Source organism: Rhinopithecus bieti, unplaced genomic scaffold (genome assembly GCF_001698545.2).
Source record: "Rhinopithecus bieti isolate Rb0 unplaced genomic scaffold, ASM169854v2 scaffold_52140, whole genome shotgun sequence".
Taxonomy (NCBI): Eukaryota; Metazoa; Chordata; class Mammalia; order Primates; family Cercopithecidae; genus Rhinopithecus; species Rhinopithecus bieti.
In genome coordinates, this window is record NW_016820436.1 from 94,929 (window position 1) to 113,278 (window position 18,350).

Genomic DNA, 18,350 nt, shown 5'->3' on the forward strand with positions numbered 1-18,350 from the left:
CTAGGTATTGCGTTCCAACATATGAATTTTGGGGACACCAACATTTGGTCCGTGGGACTCATGAATACCCCATTTGACCCCAGGATCTCATCAAATGGCTATACCCAGAGCAGCCCCGGGGACCCTTTGGAAAATAGCAGCACATTTGTTTGCCTGAGTCTGAGTGAGCATATGAACAGAGACTCTCCCTTTCTACCCCAATAGCAATTAAACTTTATATGATGCAAGAATAAACTTTGATTGTGCCAAGACACTGAGATTTCAGGGTTCTTCTGCAGAGGAGCTAAAATGATTGAATGACTGATGCTTGAAAAATACAGTTTCAGAGCAGGATTCAAGAAATTAATGACAGTTTGATTTTTCAAAGAGCTGCCTCTTGTTAAGAGTGATACTGGCAAAACCAAACCAAATCCTGCCTGTTTCCTTTGGGAAGAAAGCATGAGTTTGAGAATTTCAACTTATTAAAGAGTAATCTAGACTAGGGACATTTTAAGCTTGTCTTCCTTTCTTCCTTGGTTTCTTCCTCTTCTCTTCTTTCTTTCTCCTCTTCCTTTCTTCCCTCATGTTTTTTTATCTCCTTTCCTTTTTTTTTTTCTTTGCAATGAAATAATTTATTTGGATGAAAGCATCCCCAATATTCAGAGCCCACCAGTGGGAAAGGCAGACGTGCGTGCTATTTGGCCCAAGTTGAGATTTCAAATTTAGACTTTTGCAATTACCACCTGAGGAGTTTACACATAGAGCCTTAGAATGTATGTGTATTAAAAATTTCAATTTGTCAAATGTAAACTATGAAAATATACTAAAACTTTTGTGTAACGTTCCACATTTAGAATGCATAGGAACACACTGGAACACACAGGAACATGGTGCAAGGAAGCTATCAGAAAGATGCGTATGAATTTTGTTCTGATTCACTTCAATTCATTTCCACAAACATATTTGGATGCTGTTTCTGCTCTGTCAAATCATACAGATGGCCTCATAGAATGCTAAATTCCTGCAAGAAAATTTGCTGGCAAACATTCTTCCTTCCTCTAAGGGGTCTTCACCCACCTTATGCCCACTCTTCCTGCAACATTTTGGTGCTAGTGGTGCTCTCTAGTGGCCAATCGGCCACACCAATTTCTGATTACCCAAAACTGGCTGGAATTCAGAAGTCTTTCTTTCCTTCCTATTTTGCAGCTGGCTCCTGGCACGTCTCATAAAATGATGACAATGTCTCACTGCCTTTACAGTTAATGATTTCTCAACCAGACCCCACAGTCCTCTTTGGATGGTGCCAGTGATTTTCACCAAGCTGTCATTCCCCAAATGTTGCTCCATACTTCTGTCAGATGGTCACACTGCTAAAGACCCCCCCTCCCAACATTCTCCAGTGGCATGAGGCCCTCTGTTAATCTTATTTAAGGGCCACCATATTCCACAGATTTCTCAGCTCTTTCTATAGGTGGTTGATTCATCCCCAAGAAAACAAGAGGGGCAAGGAGGTTAAACAACACTCTCAAGGTTGCACAATGAGAAAAATGATGGTAAAATTACTCAACCCCAGCTGCCTTGCTAGATTGTTCTTACCAAGCATTCTAGGATGATTGTTAAGGGAAAGGGAAGGGAAACAACATATACTGAGCCTGGCCAGGCACAGCACTGGTATAGACAATTCCACATACAGTACTTGTTCCATCAATTCCTCACAACCACCCACTTATGTAGCTATCATCCATCCTCCCATTTATCCATCCATCCATTCACTTTTTCAATACATATCTGTTTTACATTGCAAAATTCCACGGATTATATTAGGCACTAGGTATGCTGATTCAGTTCTTTTTCACGCTGCTTTGCAGAAATTCCTGAGACTGGGTAATTTATAAAGAAGAGAGGTTTAATTGACTCACAGTTCCACATGGCTGAGGAGGCCTCAGGAAACTCACAATCATGGTGGAAGGCACCTCTTCACAGGGCAGAAGGAGAGAGAATGAGTGCCAAGCAAAGGGGGAAACCTCTTATAAAACCATCAGATCTCATGAGAACTAATTCACTATCATGAGAATGGCATGGCAGAAACCACCTCCCATGATTCAGTTACCTCCACTTGGTCCCGCCCTTGACACATGGGGATTATTACAATTCAAGGTGAGATTTGGGTAGGGACACAGAGCCAAACCATATGATTCCACCCCTGGCCTCTCCCAAATCTCATGTCCTCATGTTTCAAAACACAATCATACCCTTCCAGTAGTCCCCCAAAGTCTTAACTCACTCCAACATTAACCCAAAAGTCCAAGTTTAAAGTTTCACCTGAGACAAGGCAAATCCCTTCTGCCTATGAGCCTGTAAAATCAAAAGCAAGTTAGTTACTTCCTAGATACAATGGGAGTATAGGCATTGGGTAACTACACCATTCTAAATAGCAGAAATTGGCCAAAACAAAGGAGGTACAGACCCCATGCAAGTCTGAAATCCAGCAGGACCATCATTAAACCTTCAAGTTCCAAAATGATCTCCTTTGACTCCATATCTCACATCCAGATCACAGTCATGCAAAAGGTAGGTTCCCATGGCCTTCAGCAGCTCCACCCCTGTGGCTTTGTAGGCTACAGACCCCTCCCAGCTGCTTTCATGGTCCGGCATTATCTGTGGCTTTTCCAGGCACATGGTGCAAGCTTTCAGTGGATCTGCCATTCTGGAGTCTGGAGGATTGTGGTCCTCTTCTCACAGCTCCACTACGCAGTTCCCCAGTGGGGACTCTGCATGGGGGCTCCAACCTCACATTTCCCTTCTGCATTGCCCTAACCCAGGTTCTCTGTGAGAGCTCAACCCCTGCAGCAGACTTCTGCCTGGACATCCAGATGTTTCCATACATCCTCTGAAATCTAGGTGAAGGTTCCCAAACCTTAATTTTTGACTTCTGTGCACCCACAGGCCCAACACCATGTGTAAGCTGCCAATCTTGTGGCTTGTCCCTTCTGAGGCAACAGCCTGAGTTCTATGTTGGCCTCTTTTAGCCATGGTTGGGATGCAGGGCACCAAGTCCTGAGACCACAAAGTAGCAAGACCCTGGGCCCTGCCCACAAAAATGTTTTTTCCCCCTAGACCTCCAGGCTTGTGATGAGAGGGGCTGCCATGAAGACTTTTGACATGCTCTGGAGACATTTTCCCCATTGTCTTGGCAATTAATATTTGGCTCCTTTTACTTATGCAAATTTCTGTAGCTGGGTTGACTTTCTCCTGATAAAATGAGTTTTCTCCCACATTTTCCTGTCTTGTTCTGAGCCCTCCAAACTGTTCCAACCTCTGCCTGTTACCCAGTTCCAAAGTCATTTCCACATTTTTGGGTATCTTTATAGTACCACCCTACTCTCTGTGGTACCAATTTGCTATATTATTTCGTTCTCATACTGCTTTCAAGAAATACCCAAGACTGGGTAATTTATAAAGAAAAGAGGTTTAGGCTGGGCATGGTGGCTCACACCTGTAATCCTAGCACTTTGGGAGGCTAAGATGGGCGGATCACTTGAGACCAGGCATTCAAGACCAGCCTGGCCAACATGGCAAAACCTCATATCTACTAAAAATACCAAAAAAAAAAAAAAAAAAAAAAAAAAAAAAAAATTAGCCAGGTGTGATGGTGGGCACCTGTAATCCCAGCTACTCAGGAGTCTGAGAAAGGAGAATCACTTGAACACGGGAGGCAGAGGTTGCAGTGAGCTGAGATTGTGCATTGCACTCCAGCCTGGAAAACAAGAGCAAAACTCCATCTCAAATAAAAGAAAAGAGATTTAATTGACTCACAGTTCTGCATGGCTGGGGAGGCCTCGTGAAACTTACAGTCACAGTGGAAGGCATCTCTTCACGGGGCAGAAGAAGAGAGAATGAGTGCTGAGTGAAGGGGGAAGCTCCTTATAAAACCATCAGATCTAATGGGAACTAACTCACTATCACAAGAACAACATGGTGGAAACCATCCCCATGGTTAAATTACCTCTGCCTTGTCCTGCCCTTGATACCTGGGGATTATCATAATTCAAGGTGAGAGTTAGGTGGGGACACAGAGCCAAACAATATTAGAGAAACAAGCTTTGGTAAAAACCCAGTTTCTGGTCTTAAGGCTCTAATAGTACCAGGCAAGAGACAGACAAACTGTAAACTCATATAGATGTGAGGTGCTGCCTTGGGATGAGACCCTGATCACTGCACAGTAGAAGTGGGGCTTCTAAATCAGAACTGGTGAGGCAGGGAGGAGGGAACAAGGTAAGTAATACCCTAAGGCAGTCGGTAAGCTGACATTACTTAGAAGTAGTACTTCTTGAGTATATTTGCCAGGCAGGATACCATGTGGATTGGGCTATTTAATCCTCACGACCCTCCTATTGTGGGTACTATTGTGGATATAACCTCCCCTACTATAAGAGGGTACAATTATGATCTCTCATTTCATAAGCTAGAAGCTTCAAGATTGTTGGGGTTAAATAACCTTCCCAGGGACATATGGCTTTTTTTGTGGTGAAGCCAACATTTGAATTAAATTCTCACTGGCAGCAGAGCCAGGGTTTTAACCTCTGGGCTATGGACAGAGCCAAGACGGGTGGTAAGGGGATCCTTGAGTTTTGTAAGAAATTTAACCTTAATATGAATATCTTTGCAGAGTCATTGAAGGATATGGAATAAGGGAATGCTATCAGACTTGAGTTTATGAAGATGCATTGGAGAAGCTATCTGAAATAATAATCCATGTTGTTTCCAGTCCAACTAACAGTCAAAAGAACAGCAGAAGGGGCCACACCAGCACATGCTGAGTTGGAGAAACTAATGAGATGCTCCAGAGGGTAGATCAGGCAAGTTACTAGATGTGTGGTCCAGAATGCAGGAAAGAGGTGAGGTTGTTCATATAGACTTGGGAGTTGTCAGAACATAAATACAAGCTAAGATTGTGTAAGACACCTCCAAGAAAACCAAGATGAGAGCTGGGCAGGACAGAGCAGGTCAACAAGGGAGCAGGCACTTACACAGGACACCAAGGAACAGCCAGCCAAGATGTAAGGTGCTGTAGAACCAAGAAAATAGAGTTTCCACAAGGAGGAACTGAGGAGCAAATGACTTGGGGAGTCAGGACACTTGGGGACAGATGTGTCCACGCTATTCTCTAACCCCAAGTCTAAGCTTAAGAGGAGATCAGGATTCAGGGAGGTTGTATTTGGTTTCCAGCAACTCACCCACCACAAATTTCAAAATCTCCCTTCATCTGGAACACAGAAAATGATTTGCAGTCCTCAAATGGTTACAAGGGTACTGGTTTTTGCCAAGTCACATTATTTGACAGAAATGGGCCGTGAAATGCCTGCTAATTGCTACAAGATTTAACAGGGAGAGCCTGAAAACAGGAGGCGGGGAAGTGCATTGTCAGTCTTTCATGTGGGGAGCTGGGGAGCTGGGGATAACAAGACATAATGAGCCTTCTTCTCTGAGCTCCAAATTACCAGGATCATTTTATCCTGTTGAAAGAAGGATGAAGCTTTTTAAAATGGGCAATTATGACATTTTTTCATTGTTGTTGAGAAAGCTAAACCCCAAAGATCCCAGCTATTTTTGAGGGGTTTTCAAAAGGCACTCATGCCATTGTTGAGCTCATCATCTCCCCAGGCTCCAGGGAGAGGTTTATTTGCCATGATAATCCTGCTTGATCCCCTCTCTCCATACCTGACAAGTCTTTGCAGTGTTTCTTCTCACATGTTCTAGTACTGCCCTGGAATCAGACCATGGGGCCCTTGAACCAACTGAAGGAAACTGTTACCAAATAACCACCAATGCCTCTGCTGAGCCTTGAAAGGTTACTGAAAGTGTCTGTAATCTAACTTTGTGTCCCCTTGTTGTCTGATCTTTGGGAAGTATCCCTTAAATCATGTCACCTCCCCTACCAATCTAACACCTTCACTAACTACCCCTGTCCAGCAAGTCTGGTCCAAAGGCTACTGCCTCTAGAATTGAATCCCCAACTCCTTGTCCAATCTTACCTTTTCTCCCTGCAGTCATTCATCTGTGCATTCATTCATTCATTTAACACACACAGGATGAGCAAGTCGTATGTTCTGGACATTATAACAGGTGCTAAAGAAGTCTGCCAAGGAGGAGAGACAGTCAAGAAGGTAGGAGGTCATAATACAGTATAAGAGGCTTTGTTGAGTTAAGATGAAGGGCTTTGGGATACAGAAAACTTGACACCTGGATGAAGTGTTGAAGGAAGAGGACACATGCAGAGACATATGTAGACAACAGAAGCTATAGGACTTGAAGTCCTGGTGGGCTATGGGGAGGAGTGTGATGCTCAGGTTTCAATCTCAGGCCGTTAGGTTCCATTAGTGCTCTGGTTTAAATGTGTCCCCCATATTTCATGTGTTAGAAACTCAGTCTCTAAATTTATATGTTGATTGGAGATGGGGCCTTTTGGAGATAATTAGGATTAGATAAGGTCATCAGGATGGGGGCTCCATGATGAGACTGGTGTATTTAAAAAAAAAAAAAAAAAAACAGGAAGAGAAACTTGATCACATATGCATGCTCTTGCCCTCTCTCCACATGATGCCTTCTGCCATATTATGACACATCAAGAAGGTCCTTACAAGATGCAGCCTCAGGACCTTGGTCTTCTCAGCCTCCAGAAACATGAGGCAAACAAAACTCTTCTTTTATGAAATGTCCAGTCTGTGATATTCTGTTACAGCAACAAAAAACCAGACTAAGAAAATACTAAGAGAGGAATCATGGAGAAGAAATTTGTTTGACAGGTGGAGAAATGAGCTTCTTCAGGGCCATGCTGACCAACAGGAGCTTGTAGGCAGCCAGGAGCAGGCGCCCTGTGGGAGGTTGCTTATGGGAATCTGCAGCACAGGTGAAAGGTTCAGGCTAGAGAGAGAGACAAGGGAGTAGTTGGCTGAAAGACGGACATTGAAGCTTTGGGTATGAACAAGACATCGTGAGAAGATGGGTCCCTGATGAAGAGCCCTGGGGAACACCATCAGTTAAGGGGTCATATGAAAAAGACAAGACTGCAGAGAGAAAATAAACTCGTGTATGGGGCCTGGGCACTGAAAATTCAAACCGGTGCTTTCTCCAGTGGGGACAATCAAATAGCAGGACTGAGAAGGGTTGCCAGTCTATCATGTGGGGAGCTGGGGATAACAAGACATAATGAGCTGAGAAGGGTCAGCTTCATAAAAGCAGGAAGGAGATTTGAGATAAAAATGGCAATGACTCTCAACATGCTCCTTCCTTTTTACTGTGTAATAAAGAATTTGGCTGGCTTCTGTCACCAGTTCCTGGGAGGTGGCCTCTAAATCTTTGGAATTTCCCAAGTGATAAGACTGTCTTTGTTTTGTGGTGGATCTCTCAGACCACACCTGATATGCTAATGAGGTGACTCAGAATGGAGACTGAGCATGTCAGAAGAACCAGCCACGTTATCAGGGAACAGGAGCCTTGAACTACGTGATATCAGCCCAACCTCTAGCCCAGCCTAATAGAGGGCGCTTAGAGTTTGAGTCTCATGGACAATGATTCAATCAATCATGCTTACATAATGAAGCTCCAATAAAATCTCTGGACATTGCAGCTTGGGTGAGTTTCCTTGGCTGGTAATACTCTGTGTATTGTCACACATTGATATGTTAAAGCATCCTGACTCCACAGTGAGAAAAAACAGAAGCTTCATGTTTGGGACCTCCCAGAACTCACTTGATGTCTTCTTTCTCCTTATGGCTGATTCTGATTTGTTTGCTTTATAATAAAATAAGCACAAAGAGACTGCTTTCCTGCATTCTGTCAATCACTCTAGTGAATTGACGGAGTAGTAAGAACCCCCAAATTTGTAACCAGTTGTTCAGAAGTTCTGGTGGCCTTGGGATGCCTGAAGTTGTAATTGATGTCTGAAGTGAGAATAGTTTGTAGAGAACTGAGCCTTAACTTGTGAGGTTTGACTTAACTCTGGGTATCTGGTGACAGAAGTTCTCAAAAGTTATTGTGTTCCAAGGGTAGGCACTAATACTGATGAGTTATTTCTTTGGGCTAAGCACCTCACATGCAGTTTTTCACTTCACCCTAGATACAAAGCTATGAGGTAAGTGCTAAGTATTATCATCCACATGTTACAGACAAAGAAACAGTTCTCAAAGTTAGGGATCCTGGCCAAGATTATGCATCTAGGAAGTAAGGGAGCCAGAACTGAGCCCAACCAACCAAAACCCATGCTCTTGACCACTCTATTAAACTTCTTCCCAACAAGATACTCATCTTCATACTTGATCTGGGATGTCTAGAAGGGTAGTTAAAATGAGCTTATTCATGAATTTATTCAGCCGTATTACTGAACACCCTCTATGTATCATCCATGAATAAAACAATGATCTCTGGTTTCATAGAGCTTATATCCTAACTAGTGGAATGTAGATCATGGACTTTGGCTTTTACTCTTAATGAGATGCATAGCTGGAAAGCTATTGCATAGTTTTAAGCAGAGGAGAGTGGCATGACCTAATTTACACTGTAAAAGAATCACTCTGGCTTCTGCATTGAGTAAAGTCTTATGTGGGCAAGAGTAGAGTCAAGGACCCCTGTTAGAAAGCCACTAAAGGCCAGGCGTGGTGGCTCACGCCTGTAATCCCAGCACTTTGGGGGGCCAAGGCGGGAGGATCACGAGGTCAGGAGGTCGAGACCATCCTGGCTAACGCAGTGAAACCCCGTCTCTACTAAAAATACAAAAAATTAGCCGGGCGTGGTGGCAGCGCCTGTAGTCCCAGCTACTCGGGAGGCTGAGGCAGGAGAATGGCAGGAACCCAGAAGGCGGAGCTTGCAGTGAGCCGAGATCGTGCCACTGCACTCCAGCCTGGGCGACAGAGCAAGACTCCAGCTCAAAAAAAAAAAAAAAAAAAAAAAGAAAGCCACTAAAGCCATCAAACCAGAAACAAGACATTCTATACTCATTTGTTTATTTACTTGAGAGTGTAGACTTTCGTATCAAACCAGGTGGAGAAAATTCCATATTCAGTCCCAACCAGATATGTCATCTTAGGAAAGTCGATGTATCCCTCTGGGCTTTAATTAATTTCCTTATCTGCTGATTGTGTTAACAATTATACCTCATGTTATTGTTATGAGGACCCAGTGAAATAAGTCACTGAAGCACTTAGGACTGCCCCTAGAATCACATGTAATCACTCAGCAAGTGTTAGCTATTTTGTTGCTCTTTGGAAAGTCTCCACTAGTGGACTTTAAGCTCCATGGGAGCAGAGATCTTACCTGACTTGTAAGCACTCAATAGTAGCTGGATGAATAAATTGTTGCACAAGATTGGGCCAACTCAAACCAGTTCCAACACATTGAAAGAGGTTTTTATTATTCCCTCAGGTTTGATAATTCACTAAAATAATTGACAGAACTCAGGAAAGCACTATCTTTGTGATTACAGTTTTATTATAAAGCATACAAATCAGAATCAGCCATAGAGAGAGAGACATAGAGTTCTGGGAGGGTCCCAAATATGAAGCTTCCATGTCTTCTCCCTGTGAAGTCAGGACTCTTTAGATCAGTGTGTGACAATACACAGAGTACTGCCAGCCAAGGAAACTCACCCAAGCTGCCATGTCCAGAGTTTTTATTGGAGTTTCATTATGTAAGCATGATCGATTAAATCATTGGCCATGAGACTCAAACTCTAGATGCCTTCTTATAGGCTGGGCTAGAGGTTGGGCTGATATGGTTTGGCCCTTATTCTCTAATCACATGGCTGGTCTTTCTGACATGCTCAGTCTCCATTCTAAGTTATCTCATTAACATAAGCTCAGGTGTGGTCTGAAGAACCCACCACAAAAAACAAAGACACTTCTATCACTTGGGAAATTCCAGTGTTTTAGAGGCCACCTCCCAGGAACTGGTGACAGAAGCCAGACAAATTATTTATTATACAACAAATTTGCAGTGCACCCAAATGGACTGGTCTTTCAATGTTCTCTAACTGTTCCTATTTAGATTCATGGTCTACTGTTCCGGAAGCCATCTCAGTACTCTTGGGAACATCAGGACTTTGGCATTCAGTCACGAATCAACAATGTGACATTTGATACTGGATAGCATTTTCATGAAGCATTGTGCCTCTTACATTTTATCTTATTTTGAGTGTCATTATCTGTGACACACTTTAATGGTGAAACAATGACGGTATAAAATTCAGCCAAGCTCATTTTGAAAAAAAAAAAGGGGGGGGGCCATTGGAATCAGTGATTCACATCTGATTTGGAGTCTTTGTTAGATTAGCTTTCCTCTAGAAACAGCAATCTGATTTAGTCATTTGGACTCAATACTTTGCAGTCACAAAATATAAGGTATCATCTGGCAGAAATGTCTTATTTTACAGATGAAACTGATGCCTAGAAAACAGAAGCAAACTTCCAACGTCATACCATGAGTTGAGGAAGCACCAGAACCCTTCACAGGCTCAGAAACTCAGGGGAAAATAAAATGAGATCAGATGGCCCAGAAAGTATTAATAGAAAGATTTGCCTCTGCTTCTTATTGCCAGGAACAGGGAGGAGGTGCTCTCACACCCGTGTTTTCCATTAATTTTAAAGTCGACAAGTAATACGTGAATATTCCCAGAAATATTTTTATACTATACATAAAGCTAATGTCTCCTCTGGCCACCACACTTAAACTCACTTTTCTTTCTTTCCTTTTTTTTTTTTTTGCGACAGAATCTAGCTCTCTCGCCTAGTCTGGAATACAGTGGCGTGATCTCGGCTCACTGCAACCTCCACCTTCTGGGTTCAAGTGATTCTCCTGCTTCAGCCTCCCGAGTAGCTGGGATTACAGGCAAGTGCCACCATGCTCAGCTAATGTTTTTAGTATATTTAGTAAAGATGGGTTTTTACCATGTTAGCCAGGATGGTCTCGATCTCCTGACCTCGTGATCTGCCCGCCTCGGCCTCCCAAAGTGCTGGGATTACAGGCGTGAGCCACCGCGCCTGGCCCCACTTTTCTTTGTGTCTCCCCATGAGTATTCACTGTCATCAATTTAGTGTGTCTCCTTCCCAAAGCTTCCCTCTATCATTACAAACATATGCGTGATTACCCATAAAAGTATGTTAGTATTGTTTAGTGTAACCTTTTTATACAAATAGTACCATATTCTTTGTATTATTTTGCAAGTTGTTTTTTGACCCTCAGCTGTATAACTTCAGAGTTCTTGCTGTATGAGTACATGTAGATCTATCTCGTTCTTTTTAATTGGCATGTCATAGTTATTCATGTGAGTCTATCATGATGTATTTATATGTTCCTCTATTGAAGGACATTTAGGTAATTCCAAATTTTTTCTATTACCACCAATACTGTTTACAAAATTCTCCCGTTTGCTTCCTGGTGTGCACGTGAGACAACTTCTCTGAGGAAGACGGGAAGGAGAACTGCCATAGAGTGTGCATATTTTTAGCTTTCTAGATGCTGTCAAATTTGTTGTCTAGAAAATTATTGGAAACAACACCCCCACCCATGGTTTACCCACTTCCCCACACCCTCACCTATACTGAACAGTATCAAACTCCCATTTGTAGGAAAAAGTATTGCCTTGATTTATACTTTCCCAGGATGCTAGGGAGTCTGAGCATTTTTTATGATGCACAAATGTGTCTCCTTGTATGTAAATTGCTTGTTAATATACTTTGCACATTTTTCCACTGGGCTATTTGACTTTTCTCCCAACATTATTTTAAAGGAAATTAAAGCACTTAAGCCCTGCAGAAATTTGAAGTGAATCATAGCTCAAAAATCTCATGCTGCATGAAAGAATGATTTGAAATGTTATTTTTAAAGGGTGGGGTGCTGAGTCTTGATGGAGAAATGTGGATGACAGGGAGATCCAAAATGAAAGAGGCCTCATGGAAACTGGATGCAGGAACTGGAGGGTGTGAGAGCCTTAAGTAAAACTTGTAAATCCCTCCGCTGATAACCATAAGCTGGTGCTAAGGCACACAGAACGTGGACGTGCTCTGCTGGTAGAGACCCCTGTCCATAAAACAATGAAAAATATTCTATTAATAACTATTATATTGATTACATGTTGAAATGATAACCTGCTGGATATATTAGGTTAAATAAAATATACATTTACTAAAATTAATTTTATGTGTTTCATTTTACCTTTTTTTAAAAGCTTAATTAATTTATTTATTTTGAGATGAAGTTTCACTCTTGTCACCCAGGCTGGAGTACAGTGGCACCACCTTAGCTCACTGTAACCTCCGCCTCCTGGGTTCAAGTGATTCTCCTGCCTCAGCCTCCTGAGTAGCTGGGATTACAAGTGCCCTCCACCACACCTGGCTAATTTTGTGTATTTTTAGTAGGGATGGGGTTTTACCATGTTGGCCAGGCTGGTCATGATCTCCTGACCTCAGGTGATCCACTTGCCTCAGCCTCCCAAACTGCAGGGATTACAGGCATGAGCCACCGCACCCAGCCTCATTTTACCTTTTAATGTGGCTGCCAAAAACACTTGAAATGATCTTTGTGGTTCATGTTATGTTTCTGTTGCATGGTAGTGGTCTAGGAGACAGGGACCACTAAGCTCCCCATCCCAGCACTTCAATAAGAAATACCATGTGTGCTCAGGATGGCATGCAGAGGAGTCAAACTTATGCATTTCTTTTTATGTGGAAACTCAAATACTAACAAGGGTAACAACCCAGGACCTCACTCTGCCTCTCATCCCTCATGGAGGGTTGTCAACTCTTCCCAAGTTCATTAAAAAGTAGTTTATATTAGACCTGGAGACAAGACGTTTACCTCCAGACCTCCTCTATTCTCAGGACATTTATTTGTCAGACTTTAGGTACAGCGGAGCTGGAGCTTCACCTCCCTCCTCATCGGGGGCCCTGAGGATTCCTCATGATTGGTCTTGCTATTATGCTTTCATCACCCAGATCACTGGGTTTTATTTGTCAAGCACAATTGCTCTGGATTCTACCAGTTTACCAATGAGGATTCCTGCAAAGGGGGGAAAAAAAACTCAAAATGGCTTAAATTTTTTACAAAGGTCAGGGGAGGAAGGATCTTTATTGGCTCTGGGATTAGTGTTCTAGGGCTGCCATAAAAATTTACCCTCTTACACTTCCACAGGCCAGAAGTGCAAAATCAAGGTGCTGGCAGGGTCATGCTCCCTCCAAAGGCTGTCAAGAAGCATCCATTCAGTGCATCTTCCAGCACCTGGTGGACCCAGACACTCCCTGGCTTGGGAGGGCATCGCTCCAGTCTCTGCCTCCATCAACACATGGCCTTCTTCTCTGTCTCTGTGTGCCCGTCTCTGTCTCTTATTAGGACAGAATAATGGCCTTCCTATTCTCTCACTGGATTTAGGGCCTATCTTTTCCAGTGTGATCTCATCTTGATCCTTACCTTAATTATGTCTGGAAAAAACATCAAAACTATTTCCAAATAAGATAATATTCTGAGGCTCCAGGTGAACATGAATTTTTTGAAAGAGGTCACTCTTCAACCCACTACATTTCTGTTTTCTGAAAAGTCCAGGGGTAAACCACTCAGGAACCAGGCCTCACCTTCTCTGTACCTGTTCAGCTCTGCTCCCCTCCAGGAATCACTGTCATTTGCAGGCTCCACATAGTGGCAAGAAGGTGACAGCAGCCCCAGACTTACATCTCCCCTGGTTCAAGTATAGCAGGAAAGAGAACCTTCATAAAAGATGAAAAGTGAAGCACGGGGGAGGGAGTGATTCACCGAAGCCACAGGAATGTGATGTGCCGATTGGCTCTGCTTAGGCCTGAGCGTGAGCGGCCCCAGAGCATTGCGTTCCCAGACAGAAGGAGAGGGTACCCCCTAGACAGCAGGAGCCACAGTTACATGAAGTGGGGATGCCTGGTGAGGAGGCAGCCATTAAAAATCCAGCACAACAAGGTTGAGTAGAAAATCTCCACTGAGTCCTTCTTTTTGTCTTTCTTTCCATATGGTAGGAGCATTTACTAAGGACCAGGTACTTGGTAGAGTGCAAAACTAAATGTGACAAGGGGCCCTGCCCCTGAGGTGTCCTGCAATCCAACGGCAGTCAGGCTTATTAACAATCTCAGCGTGGCACCATGAGTACCAAGGTAAAAGAGAAAAGGGGGGTGTGGGAAGCAAGAGGAAGGACAGAGTGTTCTTCAGGGAGCTCAGAAGACTTCTCAAGAAAGGTGGTGTCTGCGCCGAGTCTAGAGAATGGGAAAGGACATGGAGGAAAAAGCATGAAGGTTTTGGCTGCCCAGGGAACTGTGGCAGCCCTGTGTGGCTGCAACCCAGGGCACAGTGAGGGGAGTCAGGCTGGTGGGGAAAAGAGACAAAGGCATTAGGCAGGGGCATGACAGCTCTGGTGCTTAGAAAAATCACTCTGGAAGGGTTTATGGGAGGATCTATGGGGGAGTCTAAGGGAGGCAGGGAGACCAACAAGGAGGTGGTTAGAGACAAATGTAATAGTGCCTTAACCAAGGTAGGAATGGTAGCAATGGGTAAGATAAAGTGGATTCAAGGTTATAGTTGGAGTGGAAATGGTTAGACTTTGTGATTGATTAGATAGGAGAGGGAGGGGTGAGGGACAAAAAGGAGTTTCAAATGGCGACAGTTTTCAGTTTGGGACACTAAGTGTCTTAGCTTGGGAACATGAGGAGGCACACTGGCTTTGGGGTGAAGACAGAAAAGTTAGTTTTGAACATACAGAGTTCAAGACACCCATGGAGCACGCAGGTGGGGGTGTTTCCAGGCAGTGAGAAAGGTCAGTGTGGGCAGAGAGAATTAGAGGTGTTAGGTGTTAGCTGGGGGTATGATGTGAGAGTAGGGAAGACAGTGGAGAACAGATGAGGCAAACCCTACAGAATACCATGCATCTCAGGGCAAGACAGCAAAAATTCCCAGGACCATGATGCTGCAGTGAGTGTGGGTAGAGTCAGTGTCACAGTCACTGCTTCTAGGATGAGAAGAGGCTTTCCAAAGCACAGGTCCTGAGACTCCAGCCTGGGAGGGCAATCATGGATATTTTGCTACTTGGCCCACTCATTTCAATCAGATCAAGAAAGGAGGGTAACAAACACAACCACCCCAAGGCGATGAAAGATAAGACACTCCAGGTGGGGCTGCCCAGCAGTGATCTCTTAGCTCCTGCAGTTTCTAGTGGCAGAGGGGAGAAGGAGGGTGCTCTCCACTGAGAAACCGAGAAGTGTCTGTGCTGGGGTGCACACACACAGAAAAATGTGGGGCCTTGGGCCAGCAGGGGTGATGGATCTGGCCTGTCCTTCAGCACTGGAGGCCACAGCGGCCCCCTAACCTTACTTAGCAAGTCTGACAGCACCTCTCATCTCCTCACCTGGGCTGCCAAGACTTCAGGAGAGGGAAAGGCAAAATAGCGCTCCCCTCCACCCACAGGCTCTGAGGGGCTCCTGAAGGGCTCTAGCCTGACTCAGGCCCTGCAGGCCATCTCTGCTTCTGCTCCCCACTCCACAGCCCTTGGTGGACCCTCATGGGGTCTGCCCCCTCTAACTGCTGTCTTCTTTGGGCTCCAGTTCCAAGCTGGACCCCAGCCCTTAGAGGACCACCAGCCTCTCCTCACCTCCTTAACTGGTGTTTAGACCCAAATATACTATTTTTTTTCTGATTAAAAATTACTATGCATATAAAAAAATTATACTTGAACCTCATAAATGTGTACCAATAAAAGACCAGTTTGGGCAACATGATGATGATGTCTCTACAAAAATTAAAATTTAGCCAGGAGTGGTGATGCATACCAGTAGTCCTAGCTACTTGGAGGATGAAGTGGAAGGATCACTTGAGCCCACGAGTTTGAGGCTATAGTGAGCTTCCAGCCTGGGCAACAGGCTGTCACTGTAAATATGTAAACAAATAAAAATAAAAGCAATGCTATGATAATTGCAGGATATTTGAAAAATATAAATAGTAAAAACACTTTATCTTTAATTTACAACCATCCCCAAGGAATGACTGTTTATAAAGAACAAACACACGGGCTACTTTCAAAATAAGGGAGTGTTACCAAAAGGCCACGAATCAGAAAATTTGTCAGGAACCAAGAGAGCTCTTAGTTCTCATTCTTCTTTTGAGATCTGCTTCTGGATATTTGGAGCCAATTCTCTCTGAACCCTCCAGTCCAAAGCTGCACTTAGTTAATTACCTTCACCCATTTAGGCCCTCTCAGGACTAAACGGATTTTTCTGACTTTGCCCCAAAGCCACTCTGCCTCCCATTTCCCAGGCTCAGCCTGGGGGACAGCCCATCTTTTTCATCTCTGACTCCATTTGTAGTCCCTTGGCTACAAACCGAATGTTGTGTCCCTCTAAAATTTCTATGTTGTTAAGTCCTAATCCCCAGTTGATAGTATTTGGAGGTGAGTCCTTCGGGAGGTGATAGGTCAGGAGGGTGGTGCCCTCATGCATGGAATTAGTGCCCTTATTTTAAAAAGACAAGAGAAAGATAATCTCTTTCTCCACCATATGAGGATATAGCATCTGGCAACCAGAAAGAGCGCCCTCACCAGGAACCAAATCACATGGCAACTTGGTTTTGGACTTCTCAGCCTCTAGAAGTGTGAGAAATAAATGCATGTTGTGTGATCCACCCAGTCTCTGGTATTTATGTTATAGTAGCCTGGACTGACTAAAATGCTCTCTGAATACAGGATATTTTAGAAAGTCAGGGAAGAAAGGCAGGGAAGTTTCCATATCAAGAGACAATTTTCTCCATACACAATAATGGTCAAATCTGGATTCCCAAAAATATGTTTCTTTTTTAATCAAAAATATTTATTGGGCACCTGTAACATGCCAGGCATCATAGTAAGGGAGATAAAGAATTAAATACAACCACTCCTATTCAGCACAGTACTGGACATTTTACCCAGAGTATTCAGGCAAGAGAAAGAAATAAAAGGCATCCAAACAGGAAAAAGAAGAAGTCAAGCCATCTATCTTCATGGATGATATGATTCTATAACTAAAAAACCTTAAAGCCTTCGCCAAAAGGTTCCTGAAACTCATAAATGACTTCAGTAAAGTTTCTGGATACAAAATAAATGTACGAAAATCAGTAGTATTTCTGTACACCAATCATGTTCAAGCTGAGAACCAAATCAAGAACACAATCCCATTTACAATAGCCACAAAAAGATAAAATAAAATATCTAGAAATACATCTAACCAAGGTAGTCAAAGATCTCTACAAGGAGGACTATAAAACACTGCCAAAAGAAATCACAGATGACACAAACAAATGGAAAAACATTTTATGTTCATGATTGGAAGAATCAATATTGTTAAAATCATCATACTGCCCAAAGCAATCTACAGATTCAATGCTATTCCTGTCAAACTACCAAAGTAATCTTTCACATCATTTTAGAAAAAACTTTTCTATAATTTATATGGAACCAAAAAAGGAGCCCAAATAGCCAAAGCAATCCAAAGCAAAAAGAACAAAGCTGGAGGCATCACATTACCCAACTTTGAGCTATACTGTAAGGCTACAGTGATCAAAACAGCATGGTACTGGTACAAAAACAGACATATAGACCAATGGAACAGAATAGAGAACCCAGAAATAAAGCTGCACACCTATAGCCATCTGATCTTCAACAAAGTTGATAAAAATAAGCAATGGGAAAAAAAACTCCTTATTCAATAAATTGTGCTGGGATAGCTGGCTAGCCATATGGAGAAGAATGAAACAACCTTTCACCAGATGCAAATTTTCACCATGTGCAGAAACTAACTCAAGATGGATTAAATAGTTAAATGTAAGACCACAAACCATAACAATATTAGGAGACAAACTAGGAAACACCATTCCGGACATTGGCCTTGGGAAATAATTCATGGCTTAGTCCTCAACAGCAATTGTAACAAAAACAAAAATTGATAAGCAGGACCTAATTAAACTAAAGAACTCCTGCAGAGCAAAAGAAACTATCAACAGAGTAAACTGACAATCTACAGAATGGGAAAAATATTTGCAAATTATGCACCCAACAAAGCACTGATATCCAGAATCTATAAGGAATTTAAACAATTGAACAACTAAAAACAACCCCATTTAAAAATGGGCAAAAGACATGAACAGACACTTCTCAAAAGAAGACATACAAGCTGTCAACAAACACATAAAAAAATGTTCCACATCACTAATCATCAAATAAAGATAAATCAAAATCACAATGAGATCGCCTCACACCCGTCAGAATGGCTATTATTGAAAAGTCAAAAACAACATTTGTTGGTGAGGCTGTGGAGAAAAGGGAGCACTTATCCACTGTTGGT